The following is a 27,693-nucleotide window of genomic DNA, read 5'->3' as shown; positions in this document are numbered from 1 at the left end:
CAACCTTCCAGTTCTTCCCTCTATTTCTCAAGACACGTTTGCTTCATATGCTCCTCTAGTATTTCTAAAAGTTGGCTGGTCGTTAGATTTGTTTTCCAGGCAAATTTAATGCCACACTGTTCTAAAGTTTTGAACCAATCCTTTTTATAGACCTCCCAGTTTTCTGGTACCAACCATTCCCATCCGCAGAATAACTTATGAATTTCCAGAACACTCAGTTGCTCATCAGAAGCTGTAAAGAAATCTTGACATTTCATACAATGGGTATTCTGTCTACTTGCTACACAATACCACTCTATACCACATAATATACATTTACAAGTGACCCAACCTTGATGCCCTGAGCCTGGGTGTTTTATACAGGGAATTTTTCGTACAGGTCTTTCTGGCAGAGTAATTTCAGTTTCAAATTCACAACAAAAAGGAAAAGTTTTCCCTTTTTCGGCAATTTGATACAATCCACTTCCCCCGGTCTGGTAAGCGGTTGGTCCACTCAGCTAACGGTTATACCGAACTCTTATTAGGGTTAGGTCCAAAGGTACTTCAAACCAGGAGTATAGGCTGGATTTTACGTCCCGCTCAAAGCGATTCATTTACCAGTCCTGCTTTTCTGAACGTCATTCAGAGATTTCCGGGTTGAGAGGTTACAGTCCATTCAGGAGTGTTGACTGGTCCTTTAACATGAGATGCGTGAGTCCATCCTCTTTCAGCGGTACGAATGGCTGTATCTGTAGTGAGAGGAACGACAAAAGGTCCCTCCCAACTAGGATTTAAGGAGGTTTCTTTCCACGTCTTAATTAACACTCTGTCTCCAGGTTGAATTTTGTGTATTGCCATATCCAACGGGGGTCTCTGAGTTACTAATCCTTTCTTCCTCAATTGCTGTCTCCTTTTCATTAACTCAATTATATACTCCCTTAAGAGGGTATCTTCTACCTTTGGATTCTCTATCGGGATTCCAAAATCATATGGCCTTCCATACATCATTTCAAATGGTGAGATTCCGGTATCAGTACGTGGTTGGGTCCGAATATATAATAAGGCCAATGGCAAACACTTTACCCAATTCATTTTAGTTTCTATCATTAATTTAGTCAATTGTTTCTTTATTTCACCATTCATTCTTTCCACTTTACCAGAACTTCGTGGATGCCAAGGAGTATGATATTCCCACTTGGTTCCAAAAAGCTCTGTTGTTTCTTTGATTATTTTAGAGGTAAAGTGTGGTCCCCTGTCCCAGTCCACCACTGCCACAGCACTGTACCTTGGAATAATTTCTTCTAATAAAATCTTAATCATGGTTTTGGCAGCGCACCTTGCCACGGGAAAAGCTTCTACAAAGTGGGTGAGATGATCTACTAACACCAGTAGGTGGTGGTATCTTCCTACTTTAGGTAGCTCAGTAAAATCTGTCTGTACTTTTTCAAACGGTCTTTTAGCTAATTCTCGCCCCCCTTTTATTCGTTCTCTTAATTGTCATTTATTTACCCTTTGACAGGTTAAACACCCTTCAAGAGTTCTTTTTGCTATACCATAAGCTCCCACACAGACAAACTTGTTTTCAAATTGATCCACTAATGCTTGTGTTCCCCAGTGTGTCTGCTCATGTAATTTTCTCATTATTCTCTGGGCCAGACCTTTTGGAAGAACTTCCCGTCCATCTGGTAATAACCACTTATTATTTTCTTCTTTCGCTCCAGACTGTCGCAGTTTTTCCTTTTCTTGTTCACTAAAGCTTTTCGGAATGTCTATGTCCCCCTGTTCTGAACTAGCAATTACTTATAAAGCCGCCCTTTTTGCTTCTTCATCTGCTAAGTTATTACCTCTAACAGTAACCTTTAATCCTTTCTGATGTCCCTTAATATATACAACTGCAATTTGTTTTGGTTTTCTCAGTCTTTAGAATTTCTCGAATCAAAGTCTCATGAGTCCCTTACCTTGTGTATTGATCAATCCTCTTTCTTCCCATATTTTGCCGAAAGTATGAACCACCCCAAACGCATACTTAGAATCTGTGAATATAGTGCCTGCTTTTCCGTCTAATAGCCGTAAAGCTCTCAACAGTGCATATAACTCACAAGCCTGAGCTGACCACATCTTGTCTAAGGGTCCAGACTCCCTGACTTGAAAAGTCAGTCCATCTATTACTGCGTATCCTGACTTCCGGTTCCCATTAACTACCCTAGATGAACCGTCTATGTATAATTTCTCTCCTTCACTCAGTTCTTCTTCTTCTAAATCTTCCCTAATTTTTGTCTGAAAATTTATTACTTGTAGGCAATCATGTACCAGGTCTCCTTTGGGCTCCCCATATAGGAAATGGGCTGGATTTTGTAGATTTGTCACTTCTAGTTCTAATTTTGGTGAATGTAATAAAATGCTTTCATATTTTAACAACCGGCTATCTGTCAGCCATTTCTCAACTCTCTGTTGCAATACTCCCCTTATATTGTGAGGGGTAAAAACTTTCAATTCTCCTCCAAAGGTCACTTTTGTAGCTTCTTCAACTAACAAAGCCGTAGCCACAATAGCTTGCAGGCAGGTTGGCCACCCCCTGCCGACTGGATCTAATAATTTTGAATAATATCCAACTGGTTTTCTCTGCCCAGCCCAAGTCTGAGTTAGGACTCCATATGCCGTACCATTTTCAGTATTTACAAATAAATAAAAAGGTTTTCGATTATCTGGCAAACTTAACACAGGTGCATTTACCAAATCTTCCTTCAATTTTTCTAGTTGTTTTTCATCTTTGTCACTCCACTTCACTAGCCCGTCTTTTGCCAATTTTTCATTTAAGAACTTAACCTTACTACTATAATTTTCCATCCATTGTCCGCAGTACCCAAATAATCCCAAAAGCTGTCTAATCTGTCTTTTTGTTTTGGGCATAGACAGTGACAAAATTCCATTCACTCGATCAGGGTCTAATCTTTTATGTCCCTTACTCAGCCAGTGTCCCAAATATTTAACTTCTTCTTCTGTAAATTGTAGCTTAGACTTTGATACTTTCAGACCTTTTAAACTCAGAAAATTCAGGAGCCTAATACTTTCGTCCCTGACAGCTTCTGACTTTTCCCCAGCAATTAACAAATCATCTACATATTGAATTAGGACGGTGCCCTTACGGGGTTCAAAAGATTCTAATAAATGCTCCAAAGCTTGCCCAAATAAATTAGGGGACTCTGTAAATCCCTGAGGTAGGACAGTCCACCTAAACTGCTGTTTCCTATGAGAATCAGGGTCCTCCCATTCAAAGGCAAAATAATCCATACTGCTTTCCTCGAGAGGGCATGCCCAAAAGGCATTCCTCCCACTCGAAATGCCTCAATCCGACATTGCTCCCACTTGTCAACTGACCTTCCCCCATTTGCCTCCTTGCTCCCTCCCGGTGGAACCACCTCTGGTCCCTCCTCCTCATCTCCCCATGCCTCCCCCCCTGTGGCCCCAGTAAACCTGGTTCCCTGTGGGGGGGGTGGTGGTGGGTGGTGGAGGCGGCGCAGGGGAGGGGCTTTCCTCCCCCTCATGCTTATGGGTGGAGTGGGGCGGCATTAGGGACGGAAGAGATAGATCGGCTTCCGTTCCGTTTGGTGGGCAAGATGGCTGCGCCCACCCCAGAACACGTGGTTGCTGGTCATCCACAGCATAGGGTGGCAGATAGGCTGGGTTACCCCCCTCATCACTGCAACGGGGTCCCCTGCGTTGCTCCCATGGGCAGGGATCTCGCATATAAGGGTCCGTTCCCTCCCGGCGACCCGTGTCTCTGTGGCTTTCGGCTCCCGACCCGTAACTTAATTCACGAACAGCTCCTTCCCTTCCCCCCGTTAAACCTCGTGCGTTTGTGTTCCTAGGCCTAGGGGTTGTGCTGCTTCTAGCAGTGTGGATGGGGTGTGGGGTGTGGGTGTGGGATTATTGTTTTGTTCGCTCGTGTGCCTTGTGGAGGGCAGACATTATCATTGTGTAAGCTGGAATTATGTTATAGGCTCGGCGATTGCCTGCCTCGGTCCTTTGGTTCAGAATGTGTCCCAGTCTTTCCCATGCATCTATATGTAACACTTCTGTTAGTGGCTGTGTGGGGTATACAGACCTAATAAATCTTACTAATTCTGGTAATTCTGCTTTTGTAGTTTGGATGTGGTAAGATCTTAGAAGTAGAGTTAATGTTTCAATGTCTTGTGAGGTTTCTGTGGAAAAAAGGTATCCCATGTTTTTTTTTACCTTAGTCTGGTCGCTATGGATACACGTGGCTGGGAGTTCTTTGTTTGGCTGCTGAGTTTACTTTCGGTTTCTCGATCGCTGTTTTTTCCGCAATTTATTTTTCCTTTCGGCGTCTCCGTTGGTGTCCGGTGGTCTCCAGGTCCCGGCCGCCGCTCCTGCGGCTTGGGGGTGGAGGCGGATGGCGGCGGGGGATCCCTTGGCGCGGCGCGGGGTCCGGCGCAGGCTCCGGTGGCGGCGGGAAGCGGCGGGGAAGCTGCGACAAATGGCTCGACGTTCCCCCACGGTGTGCGCTGCTCCTGGTGGGTTTTTCCTCCGCGTGGAGGCTTCACGCAGTGGCTATAGGCATGCGTGGGTCGGCAGAAGGCGGCTGCGGGGCTCCCCTGGTCCGCTGGGCGGTGCGGGGGGTCCAGGTGCCGGCACGCGTTCGTGGCGCGGTTTCTATCGGTCCGGCGTGGCTTCTAGGCGTGGGCGCAGGGCCGGTGGAGGCAGCGGGCGAATGCGGGCAGGCGGTAGGTAGCACGGAGCTGCGGCGCTTTCCGCTGGGCGGAAAGGTGCCCCGGTGCGGGGTTCGGGGAGTCTGGCGGTGGGGTTGGGGGTGTTAGAGAGCGGCGGCAGAGGTTTGGCGTGCTCGGTTCAGCCGCGGCAACGGCGGGGCTTTCCCAGAAGTTTTAGCGTGCTCCGCCGCCCGGGTTTCCGAGCTGCGGGCACACAGCCGCTCAGGAAGCAGTCCTAGCTGCGATGTTGGGTGCTAGCGTTGCTTCTCAGCTCACTCACCGCTGCAGTAGATGTCAGACCCCACTCTGCTGTCTCCGGCTGCCGTCCCGGTCTCTCGGCTTCTTCTTTTCTTCTTTCTTCTTTGTTCCTGTGCACTTTTCCCTAATATTTTTGAGCTCACTATATTCACTTTCGTTTCTCAGATGCAACTGAGACAACGATTATAGACGTCTAAGTTTTTTCGGTGAAAAATTCCCGTATTATAAAACTGATACAATACCCGGAATTTACCGATATTTTTCCTGATTCAGGGTATTGTAAACTAACCTAATATAGCTTCTAAGTCCCAAGTTCGGGTGCGCCACATGTAGCATGGGGGTCTTTATATGATAAAGAAATACAGACTGCTCTCCGATCAGGTGGAAATCAAAGAGAGTTTATTCAAATCTCGCACTCCCTTTTATCCCCTAAAACCATGTGACCTTAGAACCAATGGGGTTGTCCATCTAGGCGCATGCTCCCTTGGGCTTCTCTGCCCCGGTACATCCCCTGTACCTTTGGACACGCCTCCTATATTAGACTATCTTCTGGCAGAAGAAGGAGGAGTGTGTGGAAAATTTAACACCTCGGATTGTTGCTTACAAATTGATGATAACTATGAAGCAGTAATGAAAATAGCCTCTAATATCCGCAAAATAGCCCATGTGCCAGTTCAAAACTGGAAATCCATGCTAGATGGAGGGTGGTGGTCTGACCTATTCGGAGGAGCATGGTGGAAACAAGTGGGGTTTTTCCTTCTGTGTGCTATTGCCAGATTGGTATTTTTACCCTGTTTAATGCCGTGTTTCATAAGATTGATTACTAGTGTTGTTCAAGGGATGCAAATGATTGGCATGCCTATGGATCCAAAAGCTGCTGCAATAAGAGGCCCAGGAACCCAGAAGATTGTGGTCCTGCGCCCCGTCCCCAAGCAAATTAAAGACATGAAGAATGCCCAGAAACTGTTGCTTGAATGGGAATGCTCCAAGAAAACAGAGAATATGGACAAAGCTATGGACATATTAGCCAAGTGGGAGAGAGGCCAGAGGATAAGGGGGCAGTTTGATGTATAATCCCTTTGATATTATCATAAAAATTAAAAAACAAACAAACAAACAAAAACCCTGAGGATTATGAGAAATAAAATGCGTTTTTTTATAACCATATCGTGAAGTTGTAAGGTATCCAAATTCCAAACTGGACTGGGTACCAGGGTATTTTTCGGCCGGGATAAGGGAAATATAAAGTTCCTAAAAATTAAAATCTTTCTGGGCCATTTGGCAAATTCTGAACATAGGGGTTTCTTTTTCTCTCTGGGCTAAGAACAAAGGAAATCCATCATTTTTGACAGAGGATGCCTTGTAACCAATTGGAAGGAGGGGAAAGCCCCTTTTTGGAGAAAAAGAAACCTTTTTAGGCAAAAATGAATATAATAAACTTATCTGAAGAAGGGTGGGATTTTGTAAAACTATAAAATGCATGAGATTTAAACCCAAGGGGTCTTTTTCCCCGGAAACTCAGTGAGAGAAAGACCCAGCATGCTAAATTCTTCCTTGTCAATATAGTTTCTTTGTTCCTTGAGTTTGTGCTGTCTTCCTGAATTCAAAAGAGGAATTTTTTTCTCACAAATTTTGGGAGAAGGGTGGGAGGAAGCCTCTCTGCCATTATGGGTGGAGAAGGACCCCACAGGACAGGGGAAGGACTCAGAGTTTTTGGCCCCCTGTAGCCCGTGGTGAAGACCATGGTGGAGCAGGCTGTCCCCTGCAGCCCATGGAAGGGTGACCCACAGGTGCAGTAGATTTGGAAGACCTGTTGCCCGAGGGGTGGACTTGTCTCCCTCCCCTGCTGCAGGGGGAGGAGGGAGAACATGGAAGGAAGGAGGGGTGGTTGGAAAGTGTGTTTAAGACTGTTTTATTTCTCACTCTTTAACTCCTATCCTGTTAGTAATAAATTTTAGTACTATCCTCACGTTGAGTTTTGTTTTGCCTGTGTGACTTCTCCCAGCTCTTAGTGATTTTAGTGGTTGTCTAGAATCTGGCCAGGGTCAACCCACGACAGGGGATGGGGGAGGAAAAACAAAAGGGGAGTGAGTTATTTGGAATTCTAGTTCTCCGGTGGCTGTCCAAACCACCACACCTCTTATTAAAAATGAGGGTTATATTTCCCTTTTCCCAGTCATGGGGAAATTCACCTGACTGCCACAATTTTTCAGAAATGATGGGTAGTGGCTTAATTGTTCTGCAGTGGTAGCTTTTGCAGGCTATTAGACTATTTATCATAGAATTGTTAAGGTTGGAAAAGACCTCTGAGATCAAGTCCAACTGTCAGCCTAGCACCACCACCATGTTCACCATTAAACCAAGTGCCATATCTACATGTTTTTTGATCACTTCCACATATGGTGATTCTACCACTTCCCTGGGCAGCCTGTTCCAATGCTTTACAACCATTTCCATGAAAAAAATTGTCCTAATACCTAATCTGAACTTCCCCTGGTGTAACTTGAGGCTGTTTCCTCTTGTCCTATGACTTGTTACCTGGCAAAAGAGACTGACACCCACCTCGCTACAACCTCCTTTCAGGTAGTTGTAGGGAGCATTAAGGTCTCACCTCAAAGTCCTTTTCTGTAGGCTAAACACCCCCAGTTGCTCCTCATAAGACTTGTGCTCCAGACTCTTCACCGGCTCCCTTGCCCTTCTCTGGACTTACTCTAGCACCTCAATGTCTTTCTTGAAGTGAGGGGCCCAAAAAAAGGAGACAGTACTCAAGATATGGCCTCACCAGTGCCCAGTACAGGAGGACAGTCACTGCCCTGGTCCTGCTGGCCACACTATTTCTGATACAAGCCAAGATGCTCTTGGCCACACTGCTGGGTCATGTTCAGCTGTCTGTTGACCAACACCCCCAGGTCTATTTCTGATTGAATGTTTAGTGCTGACTACAGCTCCTGATCAATAATTTTATGTAGAGGACACACAGACTTTTTCAGCACAAAATCCTAATGGGAGAAAGACTATCAGACCAGACCAGGCACATTATTTGTGCTGGGTTCAGCTCAGAACAGTCATATGCATCCTTTCATAAAAAGTTGTAGGCCCCTTTAGGCAAAGAGGAAGAAATAAGGTCAATATTCTTTAATCTTCTAATAATAGCTTCAAAAAATTCTTAAGAAACAAGTCTTGCTATTGAGAGTGTACTCAAACCTTCCATTGCTGAGGGGAGAAGGTTGATCCAAGCTATTGAAGGTATCATCTTGAAGAAACTCCAAAAATATACCCCTGTCAGGACTGGCTGCTCTCTAAGGGATAGAGAGCCATGAGCCAAGTGTAATAAGACAGCCAACATGGTAGGAGTCTCACCAGCTAGGTTCTAGCCCTACAGTACCCAGGCAAGCTGAGCAGGGCAGACCCCAAGACAGTAATCAGATTCAAGCAAGGGTCCAGATCTTTAGGCAAGTTTGTGGTGATGAGGCAGGTCCAAAGTCAAGTCAAGAAATCAATCTACAGGTCAGGATGAGGTCTGCTGAAGGAAACCAGAGTCAAACAATCCAATGATTCCCAGGCAGGTCCATACTAATAAGGCAGGCCTGAGGTTAAACCAGGAAATTAATCTACAGGTCATGGTCTACAATTAAGCAAATGCATGGCTGTAGCTGAGCTGGAGACCAGTACTGCTACAATAGAGGTTAAATAGAATGAATGCCCAGGTTTGAGCTTAAATGGGGATCCTAGGCCCATGAGCAGAGGGTGTGGGTGGAGGTCTCAGGTGAGGCTGAGCAGGGCCATTAAGACCTATTAGTGCACTCAGGTCTTGACAGCCCTTAATAAGGGCTAAATAAAACATCCAAGGCAGTCTTATTTACAAGTTCATATTTATTTTGTAATAAATTTGGGGTATTTAAATGCAAGTACTTAGACAAGGTGGATGGGGGAGCAGAATGAAGCCCCCATAATCAAAGGGGAAATGGTTAGCAACTTGCTACACCACTTAGATACACACAAGTCTATGGGAACAGATGGGATCCACCCAAGGGTCCTGAGGGAGCTGCTGTAAGTGCTCACCAAGCCACTTCCAATTGTTTATCAGCAGTCCTGGCTAACTAGGGAGGTCCCAGTTAACTGAAATTTAGCAAATGGGACACAAGGAGGGCTGGAAGGAGGATCCAAGGAACTATAGCCCCATCAATTTGACCTTAGTGCTGGGAAAGGTCATGGAGAAGATCATCTTGAGTGCCAACACGCAGCATGTACAGGACAAGCAGGTGATCAGGCCCAGCCAGCATGGGTTTATGAAAGGCAGGTCCTGCTTGACTAAACTGATCTCCTTCTATGAGGTGACTTGTTTGGTGGATGAGAAAAAGACTGTGGATGTTGTCTATCTAGACTTTAGTAAAGCCTTTGATGCCATTTCCCACAGCATTCTCCTGGATAAATTGGCTGCTTGTGGTCTGGATGGTTATACTGTTCACTGGTAAAATCTGGCTGGATGGCTGGGCCCAGAGAGTGGTGGGGAATGGAGTTCACATCCAGCTGATGGCCAGTCACAAGTGGGGTTCTGGGGGAGGCAATTGAGCTGTGGACAGCTTGGGCCCTGAATTTGAGCCATTGCAGCTGCGAAGTTGTGAAAGAATATAAACATTGAAGATAAGAAGGTGGACAGGGAGGACGGAGCTGTGGGGCAGCTGCGATAGCCAGAAATCCTGAACTGTCTGCTGAATCATTCTGAGTTTGCAGAAGCTACAGAGCAGCCAATCTTGACATGTTTATGTAGTAGAGACACCAATAGTAATGAAACACACTGGCTAGAAAAAGACTATAAATTGGCAATGTTTGTATGAAATAAAGGCTTTTCTGCGTAAAATACCAGTGTGGTGCCCGTTCTGACAACGACAGGGTTCTGTAGCAAGGGATCATGGGAGTTGTAGTTTTCTGGGTTCTCATGCATGCTCAATCAATACTTGATTGTCATTGGTTGGAAGATCATGTGACATGTTTAAGCGCTGTATTTAAACCTAAGTGTTTTGAAATAAACCTCAATTCTGCTCTGGCACTAGTTCGTGTCTGAGCGGGGTTTGTGCCTTATACAACAGCTCAGATGGCTGCCTGATTTTCAGGGACTTCAACAGGCATTGGATACCAGGAGCATTAAGCCCTGGGATGCCTGCCAGAAGTGTCCATTTCGCCAGAAGAAAAGGAAGAATTTGGCGCACTGAATTACCTCTGCAAAAAGGGACAAAAAAGGAAGAAAAAAGGACCGGAAGAAAGGATAACAGAGCTTCAGCACACAGAAGTAACCAAAAATGGCGAAATGGGAGGGTGGATTACCTGTCAGGAGGGAATATCCTCAGAAATTAAAAAGACAGCTGAAGCTATAATCCACTTTTTAAAAGAACAGAACAAAAATATAGAAAAAAATAGACTTTGGGACTTATTGTATTGGATTTCCATAAATGAAACAGCTCTACCTTTAACTGGCATTCACCAAGTGTTATCTTGGAGGAAAATAGGAAGCAGGTTAATTGAAAAAACAAGTGAATGTGATATAGAAGCTATCAAAAACTTAGCAGCATGGAAAGAGGTTATGACTGCCTTGAACTTACATTACAAAGAAGCAAAAACAGCTGGGACAGCGGGCCTTTTTGCCCCCAACTCTGCTCTAGCCCCAGCACCCCCCCCAACCGCGTGGCCTGAGAACAATAGAGTAGGGACGGTGCACGCTAGCGGAGAGAGATGGGGGGGAGGGGAAGCCCGTGGGAGGGACGGTGCAGCGGCAGCGTGTAGCCTGGAAGCGCATTGTTATAGTCAAAAGAGAGCAAACTCTTTTAAAGTTTGTATAAAAGTTTTATTTAAGGCAAATGAGCAAAACAGCGCTGGGCGGATGGGGGTCTCTTGCCCCACCAACGGTCCGCAAATTCAATAAGTTTCAGTTTGTCTTTTATAGGTTTATAGCTTCCCGCCTTCCCCAGGGTCTCCTCCTGTTTTCTTTTTTTTCGTTATCAGTTCAGTTTGCGCATGCTCTATTCTTGTTGCTAGGGGCCCCTTCTTCTCTGTTTCTTTTCTTTCTTATCAGCTCTGCCTGTCGTCTTCTTCTTATCAGGTCTGTCTGCCTTCTTCTTCTTATCAGCTGTGTTCGCACAGACTCTGTTTTTGTTGTTAGGGGCCCCTTCTTCCCTGTTTCGTGTCTTCCTTGTCAGACTCTGTTCCTGTTGCTAGGGAAATCTCTTTCTACATATATATCTAAGATCTACGGGTAACATAATAGAATATAGTTCGTCATGATAACATAACATTGGAGTTTGCAATTACAGTATTACAAATGTAATTTGATAAGCAAATTATCTCTTTTTGTCTTTATTGACTATCACACGCATGGCGCTGGGTTCACCCTGGAACCATGTGCTCCTTTCTGCCCCCTTCCCTCAGCCACCGCCATTGGCACGTGTTCGGGGTCGCACGCGGCGCTCGCCGTGGGCAGTGCACCCCCTATGCGAGCTGCTGCATGGCCTCCCGCCGCGCCGAGCCCGGTCCCTGCAGCGGGGGTTCCGTTGTCGACCGGGGCTGCCATGGGACCCCGTGCCTCTCGGCGCGGGGCTGCCGGAGTGACGACCCCGTGGCTGGCGGCTGGATCCATGGGAGCCGCTCACGGCCGCGCCGCCCCCCCCCCCGGGCTGGGGGGGGAATGGTGCGGGATCGGCGACTGGGGCTTTGCCCGGGGCGGTGGCGGCGTGGGGGGCTGCCAGCTTCATGCCGGTGGCTGCAACTGCGGCCGCTGCCTTGCAGCTTACGGCTGCGCCCCCCGCACCGTACGCCGGGCTGGGCGGAGCGGTGGCGGGGGGGGCTGGAGCAGTGGCCGGGTCGCTCGCGGGCGGTCCCGGATTGGGCGGCGTGGTGGCGGCTGCGCCGCGGCAGAGCAGAGTGCTGACTGTTATCGGTAAACAAGAGCAAAACTCTTTTAAAGTTTTACAAAAGTTTTATTTAAGGCAAATGAGCAAACAGCGCTGGGCGGACGGGGTTTTGCCCCCCCCCAATAGTCCGCAAATTCAATAAGTTTCAGTTTTTCTTTTTATAGCCCCAAATCTCCTCCCAGGTTTCTGGTTACCAGTTCATTCTGCTCATGCTCTGCCTTTGTTACTAGGGAATCTTCTCTTCCCTGTTTCTTGTCTTTCTTATCAGCTTCTCCTGGCGTCTTCTTTCTTATCAGGTCTGACCGCCTCCTTCCTCTTATCCGCTTGTGTCAGCTAAGAGTGTTTTTGTTGTTAGGGGCCTTTCCCCTGTTTTATGTCTTCCTTGACAGGTTCTGCTGCAGTTGCTAGGGAAAATACTTTCTACATAGATAGCTAAAATCTAGAGGTAACATAGTACAATATAATTCGTCATGGTAACATAACATCACAATTCACAATTACAGTATTACAAATATAATTTGATAAGCAAATTATCTCTTTTTGTCTTTATTGACTATCACACTGGCGGGGGTGCAAACTGCCACCGCCAGCAGTGTGGGGGCTGCAGCCAGGGGGCAGCAGGCGAACTGCTATTGCAGGGGTCAAGAGAATCTGCTAGGTCCCTTTAGCTATGCAGCGGCCATGAGACCACCGCGGAGAGAGCGCGGGGACGCGGCCAGGTGGGCGGAGCTCGGGAGTAGGGCACCAGCAGCAGTGGGGGCTGCAACGAGGGAGCAATGGAAGGACTGCTATTGTGTGGGTCAGGGGGGTCCACTAACTCCCTTTGGCTGTGCAGCGGCCACGAGACCACTGCAGAACAACCACGCAGCAACATGGACACAGCCAACTTACTCCAGCAGTGAAGCGCAAGTGCCTCTTCCGTCACCACCAGTTCAACCAACACACAACAAATACACAACCGTTAAAGCACCACCGTGGATCTCCTACCAAGAAACCAACCCACAGCCGTTGCCAGCCTCAGAACAACTTCTACGCTGAAGACGGCCTGATGGAGGAGGAAAAAGAGAATTTAACACCCGAGAAATCTTAGCCGAGCTGTGACAAACTGAACTCAGCGAGACAAGAGAACCAGAACAAAGACAAGCAGTTTTGGATCCTGCAAAAGAGGAAGATCAGCAAATGTGGCTACAGCTACTACTTCAGCTCGAGGAAGAGAATGCAGACTGGGAAAGCACACAGAACAAATGCCTGCCCAAGCCCAGACCATCAGCAAAGTCAAAGCTACCGACGTTGAAGTGGACAGTATGTGTACTGACTGCGTTGCTGGCGATGACAGCTGTTGGTTTTGTGCTGCGAGAATTTCAGTTGGAACAACACGGTCCACCTACTGACACGACCAACAATCTAGAGGTCACATTGCAAAACACAGCAGACATACGGCTATCAGATACCATGTTTAATTTTCTAAGTCACAAAAGGACAACTTTACTAATTGACAGATTATCTGCTATTATAAAAAGTTCTTTTGTGTTACAGGGGGTAAGAATAATAATAATAATAGGGACCCCAAATCAAGTATTTACTTCTCACTATTTTAAAATGCTGTTAGACAATATGCCATACACAACATGGAAAGTCAAACCTAAACAAGTAGCAAAGAAACAACCAGTTAGAATTTCAACTGCAGAAACACATAACCCTTTATACACGGTCACTGCAAGAGACTTGATAAAGCAAAACAAACAAATCCCTCATACAACACAAGCCCAAAGATGCTCCACAAAGTTGCAACATACAGCAATACACACCTCCAAAACCACTCAAAACACAAACATGCATAAATTGGCCTATACCCAAATTACACAATTAGAATGGGAGGCAAAGACAGGAATATCAAACATTTTTAGCAGCAGAACAGATATAACCTCACAGTGGCCCTTAAAAAACATTCAAACCTATTTAACAAGTTTTCTTAAACTAGCATCCCCAAAACAAAACAGAGACATTATAACCAGCAATAACTCAGATGTTAACTCTGTTTCCATTGGACCCACTGAAATCACTCATTCTGTAGAACAGAGACTGCCTCAGTCAAAGAGGAAGACAATTAACAGCAGATTTTTCCCAAAGGCAGCTTTATTGCAGCTGAACCCACAAGTGACCCAAGAAACAGGTAACTCTAAATCAATAAAACAATGGCCTTTCCTTAAAACAGAGGTAATGCATTTACATACACTACTAGAAAACCATATAAACACAGCCTCACTGTACAAAAACCCTTTCACTAATCTATCAATCTCTCAAACCTAGAGAAAGATGGGTTTTCATGCTTTTTGCCCCTATCTCAGAATTAGAAAAGAATGAAGTTTTTGAAAACCGAGATTTTATAACTTACTTTTTAGTTAAAGAAAAGGGTAAAAAACACTTATTGCATGATTGCCTTTGCAAAAAAGGAAATAATGTGTTGCGCCTTAAACATAATAACAATGGTTTACTGCTTAACAACTGGGTAGAATTGGATTTTGTCATTTTCTACCGCTATTCCTGTTCCTATAAAAACTTTCCTACTAACTCCTTGGCTAAACAAACAAGTGACTTGCCATTGGGTGAGGAAAACGACAAACAAGCCCCTCTCACCTCTCACTCAGAATCTCCTTTCTTACATAATATGGAAAAAGAAAGCACAACATAGCGAACTAAAACTTTACTATTTGCTCATACCACTGCATTTTACATTGTCAAGAAGATATAAATTTTACTTGTAACATTTGTAGTTTTTTGTTTTCGAATCAGTTTTCTTAAAATTAGTGTAAATTGTTTTCTTAACAATAGAAATAAAGGGCAGAAAATAGTTTAAAAACATTTACACATGGAATGAAATTTAACATCTCACCATCTTAAAGCCCAATATATTCATTAATTCATATTTTTTAAATATAAAACTGGTTGATGCAAAACTTTTATTAAGTTTAGCAGTTTCATGTTCTTCTAGCTATGATAAAGTATGCAAGATAAACCTTTTATCAATCAGCAAACAAAATTGCTACACATATTATAAAAACTGGAGCAATATAAGCAATTTACTAAGGAGCTAAATTTGAACTAAATAAATTCACCTACAGACTGTTTCAGCATAAATTTGCATGCTGATTACCAATCAATTGCTGAACTCAAGATAAAGGATTTGAAACCTTCTGTTTCATGGTATAAAAAGAGAGAAAAATTCTCCTTGTTGCCTAAAAGCCTTTGTAATTACCTTTCACTATGTAAATTAGTATCATTTTAACCAAGAACATTTACGTTTATCTCCACAAACCAGAACACTACAGCTTTAAAATTTTTCCCTATTTTTTCATTAATTACACAGTAGCTTTAAAAATGAAAGTTATTAGATGTTATTAAATTCTCAAATACATCCACATACATGCAATTATCATAATAATGTTATTCAAATAATAAGTATAGAATCTTAAACATCCCCATATTTGTTACATTCAAACATTCTCAAAACATTTTGCTATTACAAAGCAACGTACATAATGTCAACAAGAGTGCAAAATAGCTGCTTGTAAATTGCAACTACCTAAGAGACTGAATTAAACCTGGTTATAGTTGCTCTAACTGATATTATTAAGAAATGGGGACTGTAAAATGTTCCAGAAAAAATTTAACAGGACAACAAATGAAATCTACAAGAAAACTACACAACAAAAAATCATCTTTAAAGCCTTCAACCAGAAAACAAAAGACACTATAACATGGAGTGACTCACCACTATTGCTTCAAAAGCTACAGATTCACCTGATCCTCACAACTATTCCGGCCCACTTCTCATCTGAAATAGACTGAACTGTTATTAACATGTTTGCCAAGATTGTTTTTTAAGGATAAAGAACAACTACAAGAAACGAACAAGACACTGAGACCACCTGCGTCTGGACAAACAAAGAAGGACAATTGAACACTACGGTACAAACCTTGGACCAGGTTCTATACAAGTGTTACAACTTACTCATGTACTTAGCACATTTAAGTTGTTTTGTAATTAAGCTATGAATGTTATAATTGATTCATGCTATGCTACAGAGTTACTTTCACATCTCGAAGCCTCTTTCCTTCGAGATTTCACTAACCCTCATTTACCTAGAAAAATACACACCACATAATTCCTTGTTAATCACACAAAATCTAACTCTTACATAAAACACATCCATTCACACACACATTCCAAATAGAATAATACAACAACACACAAAAAATGCTTCAAAAGCAAAAAAGAAGGGGGTCGGTATATAACCGCAAGGAACACTTATAGAAAACATCATATGTTCTAAATTTCTTAAACTGCGATGGTACAAACCATAGCAGGTATGAATATCAACACAAAACTAAAATACTTTCATCTTCCAAAACACCAGTTATGATTAAAAATCTAATATCTAGGCAATGATCAAGACCAGTAGATCTCATAACATGAGGGAGGACATATGCCTGTGTATCAAAGAGTACCAAATTACAAAGGATTCCTTCTAAATGTGTCAGACTGTATATTAGCCCTCCCCTACAACAGAAGCAATCACCAGAAAAAATGAGTGAAGAAATTGGATTTGAAGAAACATGACCAAAATAGTAAAAGGAACACACCACACAGTGAAAAACATGTTATAAAAACACAAAAAAGGGGGGGAAAGAGATATGGGTCTGGTCCTTATATGTGTAAATCTACATTAACACTTCTTTAAAACAGGAACAATCACAAAGAAGCAATAAATGATACAACAGAACCAAAAGACACACAAACAGTAACCAATACAAAACCAAAACTCCATGATTCAAACACATTAAGGGGTTTAACAATACATATGTGAGGAGAGAATGAAACGGTGGCCACCGGAGTATGAATGAGAAAGTTGAGTGCACATATGTATGTGTGTGTGAAAGCAAATACACTTTATAGCAAGACATCTTAAACACTACCTCAAACAACACTACCTCAAACACCACATCTACAACCCAACACATTTCCCTTTCAAATAAAATGATGCCATTACACAAAATCACCCTCAGATAAAAGGTTATACACATCTACAAACCCTGGGTAATTTGAGGTTGCTTAAATAATGCACGAACAAATAAAGTTGTAAACAGTTCAATAAAGGCCTTGTGACGATAGGCCCTGGTTTTTATAAATAGTTGAAATGAGATTGGTTATGATAAGAATGCTTCAAAAATGTATTGTTTTACAACTTGTTAATTATTTAAAGAAGGGGGAGATGTAGCAAGGGATCATGGGAGTTGTAGTTTTCCGAGTTCTCACACATCCTCAATCAATACTAGATTGTCATTGGTTGGAAGATCATGTGACATGTTTAAGCACTGTATTTAAACCTAAGTGTTTTGAAATAAACCTCAATTCTGCTCTGGCACTAGTTCGTGTCTGAACAGGGTTTGTGCCTTGTACAACACCTCAGGGTTCCCCAGGGCTCAGTATTGGGGCTGGTCCTGTTTAATATCTTTATCAATTATCTAGATGAGGGGATCAAGTGCGCCCTCAGGAAGTTCACAGACAATGCCAAGTTGGGTGGGAGTGTTGATCGGCTGGAGGGTAGGAAGGCTCTGCAGAGGGATATTGACCGGCTGAGGCCAATTGTATGAGGTTCAACAAGGCCAAGTACTGGGTCCTGCCCTTGGGTCACAACAACCCCATGCAATGCTTCAGGTTTGGGGCAGAGTGGCTGGAAAGCTGCCTGTCAGAAAAGGACCTGGAGGTGTTGGTCGACAGTCAGCTGAATATGAGTGAGCAGTGTGCCCAGATGGGCAAGAAGGCCAATGACATCCTGGCTTGTACCAGAAATAATGTGGCCAGCAGGACCAGGGAAATGATTGTTCCCATGTACTCAGCACTGGTGAAGTCATACCTCAAGTCCAGTCTCCAGTTTTGGGCCTCTCACTACAAGAAAGACATTGAGGTGCTGGAGTGAGTCCAGAGAAGGGCAATGGAGCTGGTGAAGTGTCTGGAGTGAAACAGGAACCAGGCCTAAAAGAGTTAACAGAGATATCTCGACCTGCTAGGAAACTCCAATACCTGTTTTGCTAGAAGAACATTTTTGGAGCACTGGTTAATTCATGTTCTGTTCTGCTCACTGGACCAAAGGCCTTATTATAGAAAGAATAGGAGTAGTACACACACTGTAATAAATTAGGTAAACTAGATGTTTGAATAAGATCTGGAAGGCCCAGAGCCAGGATTTTGCAAGCTTGAAGAATTCAGGTCACCTAATTGAAGAGGTCAAATTGAGGAAGATGTCCATGGTGACCACTAGAGGGATGAAGGCTTGAGGAGAAGATCCCTACAGTAGAAGACTGCGCATGCCTGGAAAGATTCCGCCCAGAGACCAGCCTACTTATTAATATGTATTGTTAGATGATGTAACCAAGTATCTAAAGTGTATAAAATGGCTTAGTTTTGCATTTTCAGGTCGAGCAAGTTTGTCCAGCGCGAGCTGGCTTGCTCCCAATGTTGAATAAACAAATACCTTGCTGCTTAAAGATAAAAAAATGTCTCTGAGCAGTTCTTCATACTGGATTTTTTGGATTCAGGAGCACAAATCTTATTAGGAGAACTGAGGGAACTGGGGGAGGCTCAACCTGGAGAAAAGGAGGCTCAGGTGAGACTTTAATGCTCCCTATCACTACCTGAAAGGAGGTTGTAAAGAGGTGAATGTTGGTCTCTTCTCCCAAATAAGGAGTGAAAGGAAAAGAGGAAATGGCCTTGAGTTGTGCCAGGGGAGGTTTAGATTAGATATCAGGAAAAATTTCTTCACCGAAAGAGTTGTCAAGTACTGGAACAGGCTGCCCAGGGAAGTGGTTGAATTACCATCCCTGGAGATATATAAAAGACTTGTAGATGTGATTACCAAGGTATTACTCTGCTCTCCATTGCTGGCAAAATCCTGGCAAGAATACTTTTGAACAGACTAATACCCACTATAGCAGAAGAACTTCTTCCTGAAAGCCAATGTGGTTTCAGAGCCAACAGGAGTACCACAGACATGGTATTTGTTCTCAGACAACTGCAAGAGAAGTGTAGGGAACAGAACAAAGGTCTCTATGTAACCTTTGTTGATCTCACCAAGGCTTTCGATACTGTGAGCAGAAAAGGTCTGTGGCAGATTTTGGAATGTTTAGGATGTCCCCCCAAGTTCCTTAAAATGATCATCTCACTTCATGAGGATCAGCACAGCCAAGTCAGATATGGCGATGCACTTTCTAAGCCCTTTCTAATAACCAGTAGTGTGAAACAAGGTTGTGTTCTTGCACCAACCCTATTCACAATCTTTTTCAGCATGATGCTCCAAAGGGCCAGGGCAGACCTCAATGAAGAAGATGGTATCTACATTCGATATCGTACTGATGGAAGCCTATTCAACCTAAGATGACTGAAGGCCCACACCAAGACCTTAAACAATCTTGTCCGGGAGCTGCTTTATGCTGATGATGCCGTCCTTGTTGCCCACACAGAAGCAGCCCTGCAACGTTTAACATCCTGCTTTGCAGACACTGCTGAGCTCTTTGGGTTGGAAGTCAGCTTGAAGAAGACAGAAGTTTTCTATCAACCTGCACCTCAGGAAGTCTTCCATCATCCCCATATCACCATTGGCGAATCAGAGCTCAAATCAGTCCAGCAGCTTAATTACCTAGGTGGCATCATCTCCTTGGATGGTAAGACTGACAAAGAGATAGGCAACAGGCTAGCAAAGGCATATAGTGCTATCAGAAAACTCCATAAAAGAGTTTGGCGAAATAAACACCTGAAGAAAAGTACAAAGATCAGTGTTTACAGAGCCATTGTGCTGTCTACTCTTTTATATGGATCGGAATCATGGGTCATTTACCGCCACCACCTGCGACTCCTAGAATGCTTCCATCAATGCTGTCTCCGTACAATCCTAAACATCCACTGGTCAGATTTTGTGACTAATACATCTGTTCTTGAACAAGCAGCAGTCACAAGTATTGAGACCATGTTGCTGAGAACACAGATGTTTTGGGCAGGTCACGTCTCAAGGATGAAGGACTACTGCCTCCCTAAGATCATGCTCTATGGTGAACTTGCCACCGGCTGCCATAAGAGAGGAGCCCCAAAGAGGAGATACAAGGACTCCCTGAAACAACATCTCAGCCTTGGCCATATTGAGCATCATCACTGGTCTACTCTGGCCTCCAATTGGGAGGCCTGGAGACACACTATCTATAACGCTGCTGTTTCTTTTGAGAACGCACGCAGGATCACTCTCGAGGAGAAAAGACAATGCAGAAAGAATTGTGTCTTGCCGATACCATCCAAGGAGTCTTTCTGCTGTGCGTTTTGCAACTGGACTTGTCTATCTCACATGGGCCTTTTTAACCACCAGCACGCTTGTAGAAAATGTGGGTAGAGTCCTTCCCAAATCTTCGTTCGTGAAGTCTAGCTGTGATGATGGAGATGTGATGCTTAGGGACATGGGTTAGTGGTGGACTTGGCAGTAGTGTTAGGGTAACGGTTGGACTTGATGATCCTAAAGATCTTTTCCAACCTAAAATATTCTATGATTGATTTATTTACATTTACACTTCTGCACTTTAATGTCATTAGGGGTCACAATGACCTTACAAATATTTCATAGAAATCCTTTAGCATTACAGTAATTTTATGAATATCAAAATCCTTCATTCCAAAAGCAGTCTCACAAATGCTTCATACAACCCAACAAACTTATTTTACCCAGTTAACATTGCAAAGGCCTTCTGTATCAAAAGCAAATAATTCTAATTTCTGTTATGTTGATCTAAAACTTTCCAACCAGCTTGTATTCTTGGAAGCTTGGTTCCTTTCTATTTATACCATCACAGCTACTGAAAATCTATACTTGGTCAGCAGATGTCTCATTAGAAACTTTTCAAATATTAACTGTTTCTGATAACCATGTGATAATAAGTAATCTAGTGTATCAGTAGCTGTTGATTTACATGTCAGATGTTCTGTGAGGCATGAGGCAAAGATCTGCATTTAACTACAAAGTCTAGGTATCAATAACAAACTAATGACCATCCTCCAATAGCTGTTATTGCTATTCATTTAATACCAACAGAAATAAAAGTACAGAGGTTTCTTCAGGGCTTCTTTTCAATATGAGAAATAATTTCTGTGGGATGGTAAGAGAAGTATAGAACATATTAGTTTAATGTAATCCCCCACACCCACACATTTTAAAGTTCTTTGCAGTGCAGGGTCCTTTTCTCTGTAAACACCCTGATCACTGCCACCCCTTTCATTTCACTCTTACAAGATATTTTGGATTATTACATAGCACTCTGTTCAGTATTTATATGAGATGAAACTTGTAGATAATAGCACACTGCAGCACTTAGGCATGCATTGACAAATGCAGTTAAGCTTTTTCTTTTATATTTGCAAGAAACCTTCCTATATGTGCAACTATTGTGCAGCAAATTGAACAACTTATGTACATCATTGGTATTATTGGTAGCTTTAATATCCTGGGCATTCTTCCAAACTTTGTTTCGCTGCTCAGATGCACTGATTCTGAACTGAATACTGTGTGCTGATTCTCTTTTGCATAGTTCATCCTGCCTTGTAAAAGGATGGCCTTTGTTTGTCCCAAATGCTCTCTGTGTTCTAGCATTATGGCCTTCTCATGCATTTTGCCTGAACTTGCTTACTTCAGAAGGAGGCTTGTGAAGCAGAGCTTAAAGTTCTTCACAGTCCAGAAGGGTGTCCTGCAGTGCTTTAGTCTTCTTGCTGGAAAAAACATTTGAGACTGATTCCCAAGGAAGTGTCAGGAGTAGCACCTGACCACAGCAACCAGTCACTTAGCAGAGAGGATACATTGTAAAAACTACCAAGAACACAGTGGAAATAAGTTTTGGAGCTGTGAGTAAAAAACTTTCCTCCTACATGTTGAAGCCCATTCTCCCTCACTCCCCTGTACACTGTGATTTTAAAAAATAATAATAATTATACATCCTTTCTTTCAGCAGAGAAGGCTTTGTGTTGCTTTTGCTGTCTCCTTCAGCAGGATTTTGAAGGGCACAAGCTGTTCACTCACCAAGACTTGAAGTACAACTAAACTCCTTGGCATGTATGAGGAAGGCCTAGTTTTCTTTCCATGATGAGAAGATCTTTACAAGAGAGCACAGTGTATTCTGGCAGTGGTGCAGCACAAAAGTAGGAATTGTAGCTGTGAGAGGCAAAGATGGTGAGGTAGCTAAGGAAAAAGTTTGTTACTGGTGTAACATCCCATTTGCAGAATCTTAAAATTTTTTAAATCACTGTAAGAAACAGATGTTTGGCAGGTAGGGGGGGAAGGGCTCATTTTCTTTTCAGTCCTTATCTGTCAGGGTTAACAACAGGTCTGTTGGAAGGAAGTAAGAAGATGGAAGACAGAAATTACAAAAACGGAAATCCTGGACTTTTTGCAAGTCACCGTGACTCTGCTTTAGTCAGGTCATCATGACTAAGCAGATGCTGTATCACCATGACTTTGCTATTTGGCAGCCAATCCTGATGTATGTGTACATAAAAGCACCAATTATAAGTTAACATGTATGTTGTGTTAAGGTCTATAAATGTCTGTAACCTGTTGCAATAAAGGATCCTTCTATCCTGTCCCTGCTTTGGAAGAAGATGATTCTGTGTTGCTTTGGCTGTCTCAACAGCGACATATGGTGACTCCGACACGATTGCTGTGCCAAAGAAGATTTATCTCCGAGAGAGAGTTTGCAGTGATTTCTCTCTGTTTGCAGTGATTTCTCTCCTGGAGAGAGAAGGAGCAGTGATTTCTCTCCTAGAGAGAGAGGGACTCATGGGTCGACGCATGAGGGAGACGGCGTCCGATGAAGCTTTGAGAGCAGTGGGAGTTCTGTCAAAAAGGTCCGGACCTAAGCCTTTATCGACACCTTGTTAGGTAAGCTATCGGGGTTTGCCATCGGGAACAAAAACTTATAACAAGGGGACAGTATATAACTAAAGAGGAAAATGTAGTTTTATCTACATGGAAAACCCTTCTTAATTGTACAAATGTCAAAGTTAATGATTTTGATTTACGACATGTGCCATTATGGTGCTGAAAACAAGGCTTTGAAGTTATTGCGTTAGGTGCATTTAGTGTATCTGCCTGACACTTGCTCTGTGAGACTTTGAAAGATTTAGAAACGTGCAAGAGACAACAATCCATGCAATAACTCACATAAGAACCAAACTCTGAAATGCAACGACCCAGAAAGATAAGCAAGCTACCGGTGTACTAAAAGCCTAGCGAACTGTCTTCGAACCACGCCTCCAAGCCAGAAAATGTAGAAAAACCTAACAATTCACTCCCGGAGGCAGAAAAGAAGGAGGAGTCCCTCCCCTCCATTGCCACCGCTGCAGAAAAAAACAGTTTTTCCACTGGATGACTCCGCCGAGAAAATAACTAAGGAGAGAAATTCAAATCGAGATGTACAGGCGAATGGAGAGGGGCAGAAACAAACTAGAGAGAGGGGGCCGGGCGGAGAACAAGAGAGCAGAGCCTGTCCTTGTACGAGCCATCGGACTTAAGAGTCGGCACCCACCTTCTTTTCTTTCTTTTTCGCAGCCTGAGTTACCTATTTGTTCATGTGCTAGTTGGCTGTTTCAGTTTCACGTGTGTGGGGCAAGACTCATAAGATATGCAACAGTTTTAAAAAATTCTCACAAATTAAGTTTAATGTAGTGAAAGCCTGAAGAAGACGATCCCTGTATAAATGTAATGGAGAAGTAGAATTTTTAGAGACTACTGACAGGTATAAAAACCCATCCCGCTGCCTGCAATAAAAAAAAATTCCAGAGTGTGTGGGGGGAGCAGCTTTCCACCGGAGCAGAGTGGAGGTAGTGCCAGGCACAGCTGTGCCTACCTCCCCTCTCCTTACCCCCCCCACCCCCCGGTGCAGACAGCCGTGCAAACACCCTTTCATTGCTTCTGTGTTTTACAGACAAGTCTTTAGAGATTACTAGAAAAGTTTTTGAGTAGACTAATTTAGTAAAATACCTAGTTCCAAGATATCTTATTTGACAAAGGCAGTTTTTGCCAGAGAAAAAAGGAAAAGATAGACTGTTTTAGTCTGAGGTTTCCACCTTTGTGAGGAGAGAGATAAGATCTAAAGAGATAACACAGGGAATTGCTTAACAACACACGGTCTTTCAAATTCAAACTGTTGCTTAGTAAGTGAATAGAGGAAATCAAAACCTTTTCTACCTTTTATAGCAACAAGCAAGAAACAAAACCATGTAAGTTTCTTTGACAACCTTAATTTTTCGGTTCTCTTCTCAGTAGAGCATATGTGAGAAAGACTGAGAGGTGGGAATTGTTTCTTAGTCAATTTTTTTTAATGCAAATTGTTGCTGAAAACCAAAAAACATTCTAAAAAAACCCCCAAAAAACAAAAAGAAAAAACTCGAAAGCTTTCAGAACTGTGAAGTTTTTTAAGAAAGAGAAACAAAAGAGTATAAATGCTCTTTCACCCAAAGATATTTTGCTAGAAAAGATAACAGCACCAATAACAAACTCAAAAATAGAACACAACTGATTATTAATTACAGCCTTGCATTGATTTGTTTAAGTCTATTATATTGGGGAATTCAAAAGACAAATTCTACCTTGCTCAGATTCTGTAAAATACAAGTATGCGTAATTTTGAAGGTATCTAAAATTGTCTTAAACTGCATCCATTCTATTCTCTGTGCTAAGCAGCAGAAGTGTGTCCCTGTTATCGAGTAACAACCTTAGACCAAAGCTGCTACTGCTTTCCCAAGAAGCATCCCTGATCCCCTGGTATGCTCCTATAAGCAAGATCCTGGCTTAAAGCAACCTGAAGGCTGGATGACACTGCTTAAGTCGGAAGGGAGGTGATTGTTCTCCAGTTTCATTCTTTTGCATCCAGAGAGACAGAACTCTGCCCTATGAATTACTGTGAATCCTTACATTACAAATGGCAAATACGTTGCCTGTGTCTGTTGCAGGGTTCAAATTGTGAACAATTTCCATTGCATTTCTGTAGGCCTTGCTTGACATGACTAGAAGCTGTAAGCTGTAATGTTTATGCTTATAGACTGTGTGAAAATATGCAATGTTTATACTTGTTAGCTGTGTGTCTAATTATAAGGTTTGAGAACATAGTATGTTTAGAGCAAGAAAGCCTTGAGAAAGTATAGATAAGGGTGCACCTGCAGATTTCAGAAAGTTCCTAATTAGGAAGGCCTCTACATTCCAACTATGACTTCAGATCGCGTGGACAGAACATCAGGTCCAATGAACTGGAGACATGAGACGCGTGCACAGACTGAGCTATCCAATCACCTTGTTGTAAGCATCTGCCCCAAACAAACTAAACTGTATAAAAGTTGACTTAATTAAATAATAAATGGAACATATGGCTGACCACATTGGCCTGTATGCCTTATGTTTATACCCCTCCATCAATATGTGTCTGGCAATTTGATTAACCTTTATGACAACCAAAGCATGCCTCCTCCAGGACTAGACATCAGCAACTCCTGTCCAGCTAATCTTACTAATATAAAAAGAGAGCTCACAGAGTCAGAAGCAAGAGTGTTAGCTAAAGAGAGGCAAAAGAAAGACAACCACAACTTAATTGAACAAAGAAGAAGATTTAATATTAATGATCATATAAAAGAACTGGGCACCTTAATCCCAAGTCAAATGACCCGAATATGCGCTGGAATAAGGAAACAATCCTAAAAGCCTCAGTGGATTACATTTGTAAGTTGCAAAGAGAACAGCAGCGCACAATGGAGCTGGAAAACAGACAGAAGAAGCTGGAACATGCCAACAAGCACCTGCTGCTCAGAATACGGAAACTTGAGATGCAAGCTCGGGCACATGGACTGTCCCTTGTTTCATCTTGAAACAGGAGGGTAAGCCCAAAAGAGTTAACTAAGAAACTTGGACCTACTAACAAGTTACTTACATTCAAAACGATTCGTCCTGTTCTGCTAACTGGACCAAAACTTAACAGAGTGCTAAAGGTACATGTAATGAACCTAGAGACAATAAATTAGGATACAGTAAGCTAAAGTAGACATTTGAATAGGAGAAATAGGTCGGGACCCAGGGCTTTCTCCAAGCTTGAGCGAGTGGGTCAAGAACAATGGAAAGGAAGAAAGGTCAGACTGAGGAAGATGAGAATAAGCCCCCTCCCCATGGGATGAAGATCAGATGTACCCCTAAAATTGGGGGCCAAGAGAAGCGCCGCCCCAAGCTCCACCTGAGCTCCACCTATACTCCGCCTGTTATCAATATGTATGAATAGATGCTGTAATCACTTGAATATGCATTTAATCACACCTGAAAAATTGTATAAAACTGCTGATTTTGTGTGAAGCCAGTGAGCAAGTTTTTCCAGCAATAGTTGGCTTGCTCCCAGCGCTGCTAATAAATACCTTTGCTGCTTAAAGATAAAAAGTCTCTGAGCAGTTTCTCAGACCGATTTTTCGGATTCAATCTACAGGCCTTTGCTCCCCTGATATGGTCAACAAGGTCATCAAACAAGAGCCTGTGCTGGACAACTACACCCAGAACATGATGCCACACCACACAAACATGTCCTGCACCACCACCACCCTTGACCTCGCTGACGGCACCATCACCTTCAGTGACAACCTCGGGAACGTGACTAAACCAACTGACACTTACAGTGTTCCTGCAAAAATGGGATCCAAACTGGAGGATATCCTGATGGACGATAAATATTATTAAAGAAAAGAGGGGGGAAGCTGTGTGTGACTTGATAATAGAAAGGTAAAAGACTTAAAAATATATTTAATCCAATCATACAAATGAACCCTTATCCATGAAGCTGACACAAAATGAGGACAGCTCTAGCCAAAGGGAAATAGAGGGCTCCTTGGACATTTTTAGTTCAAAATTACTAGATCACCCTTACTGTAAAAATCCTCTCGAAGAGCCTTCACCAGAAAGCATAGGACTGAAATCAGGAACTCGGAAGGGAGGAAAAATGGACAGTCAGAAAACTTCCCAGGTGACTGATGAGCAGTTGGCAACATGGCTTTGTGAATTCCTAGATGAAGTCATGAAGAAATATGGCAGTTTAGTACCACTCTGTGAAAAAGATGTCCTGGAGAGATTTAAAGAAGTCTTTAATGAAGATTTGGTGACCTTCTATGATGGAGTAACTGCAATGGTCAACAAGGGAAGACTGACCAATGTCATCTTCCTATATTTCTATAAGGCCTTGGACACAGTCCCACACAACATCCTTATCTCCAAATTGAAGACACATTGGTTTGAAGGGTGGGCTATTTGCTGCATAAGGAATTGGCTAGATGGACGCAGCCAGAGAGTTGTGCTCAATGTGGCATCCTTCAGGGCTCTGTCTTGGGACCAGTGCTCTTCAATATCTTTATCAATGACATAGACAGTGGGATTGAGAGTACCCTCAGTAAGTTTGCAGATGACACAAAGTTGAGTGGTGCAGGTGACACAACAGAAGAATGGGATGCCATCCAGAGGGATCTGGACAAACTTGAGAAGTGGGCCCTCGAGAACCTCATGAGGTTCAATAAGTCCAAGTGCAAGGTGCTGCACCTGGATCGGGGCAATCCCAGACATGAGTACAGACTGGGAGAAGAAATTGAGAACAGCCCTGCAGAGAAGGACTTGGGGGTTCTGGTGTATGAAAAACTGGAAAAGCTAAAAGAGGAGAGATTTAGATTAGATGTTCAGAAGTTCTTTACTCAGAGGATGGTGAGGCACTGGAACAGA

The 27,693-nt window shown here is 43.1% G+C and overlaps 1 pseudogene; it reads left to right on the top strand.

Annotated features, from left to right (window-relative positions):
- The first annotated feature begins 4,559 nt into the window (after positions 1 to 4,559).
- LOC113981499 lies at positions 4,560 to 26,667 on the top strand (annotated as a pseudogene).
- Positions 26,668 to 27,693: the final 1,026 nt, after the last annotated feature.

Source organism: Neopelma chrysocephalum, unplaced genomic scaffold (assembly GCF_003984885.1).
Source record: "Neopelma chrysocephalum unplaced genomic scaffold, ASM398488v2 Primary Assembly neopelma1_96598, whole genome shotgun sequence".
Lineage (NCBI taxonomy): Eukaryota > Metazoa > Chordata > Aves > Passeriformes > Pipridae > Neopelma > Neopelma chrysocephalum.
The sequence above is the reverse complement of the archived record's forward strand: the minus strand, read 5'-3'. Positions and strand labels throughout refer to the sequence as shown.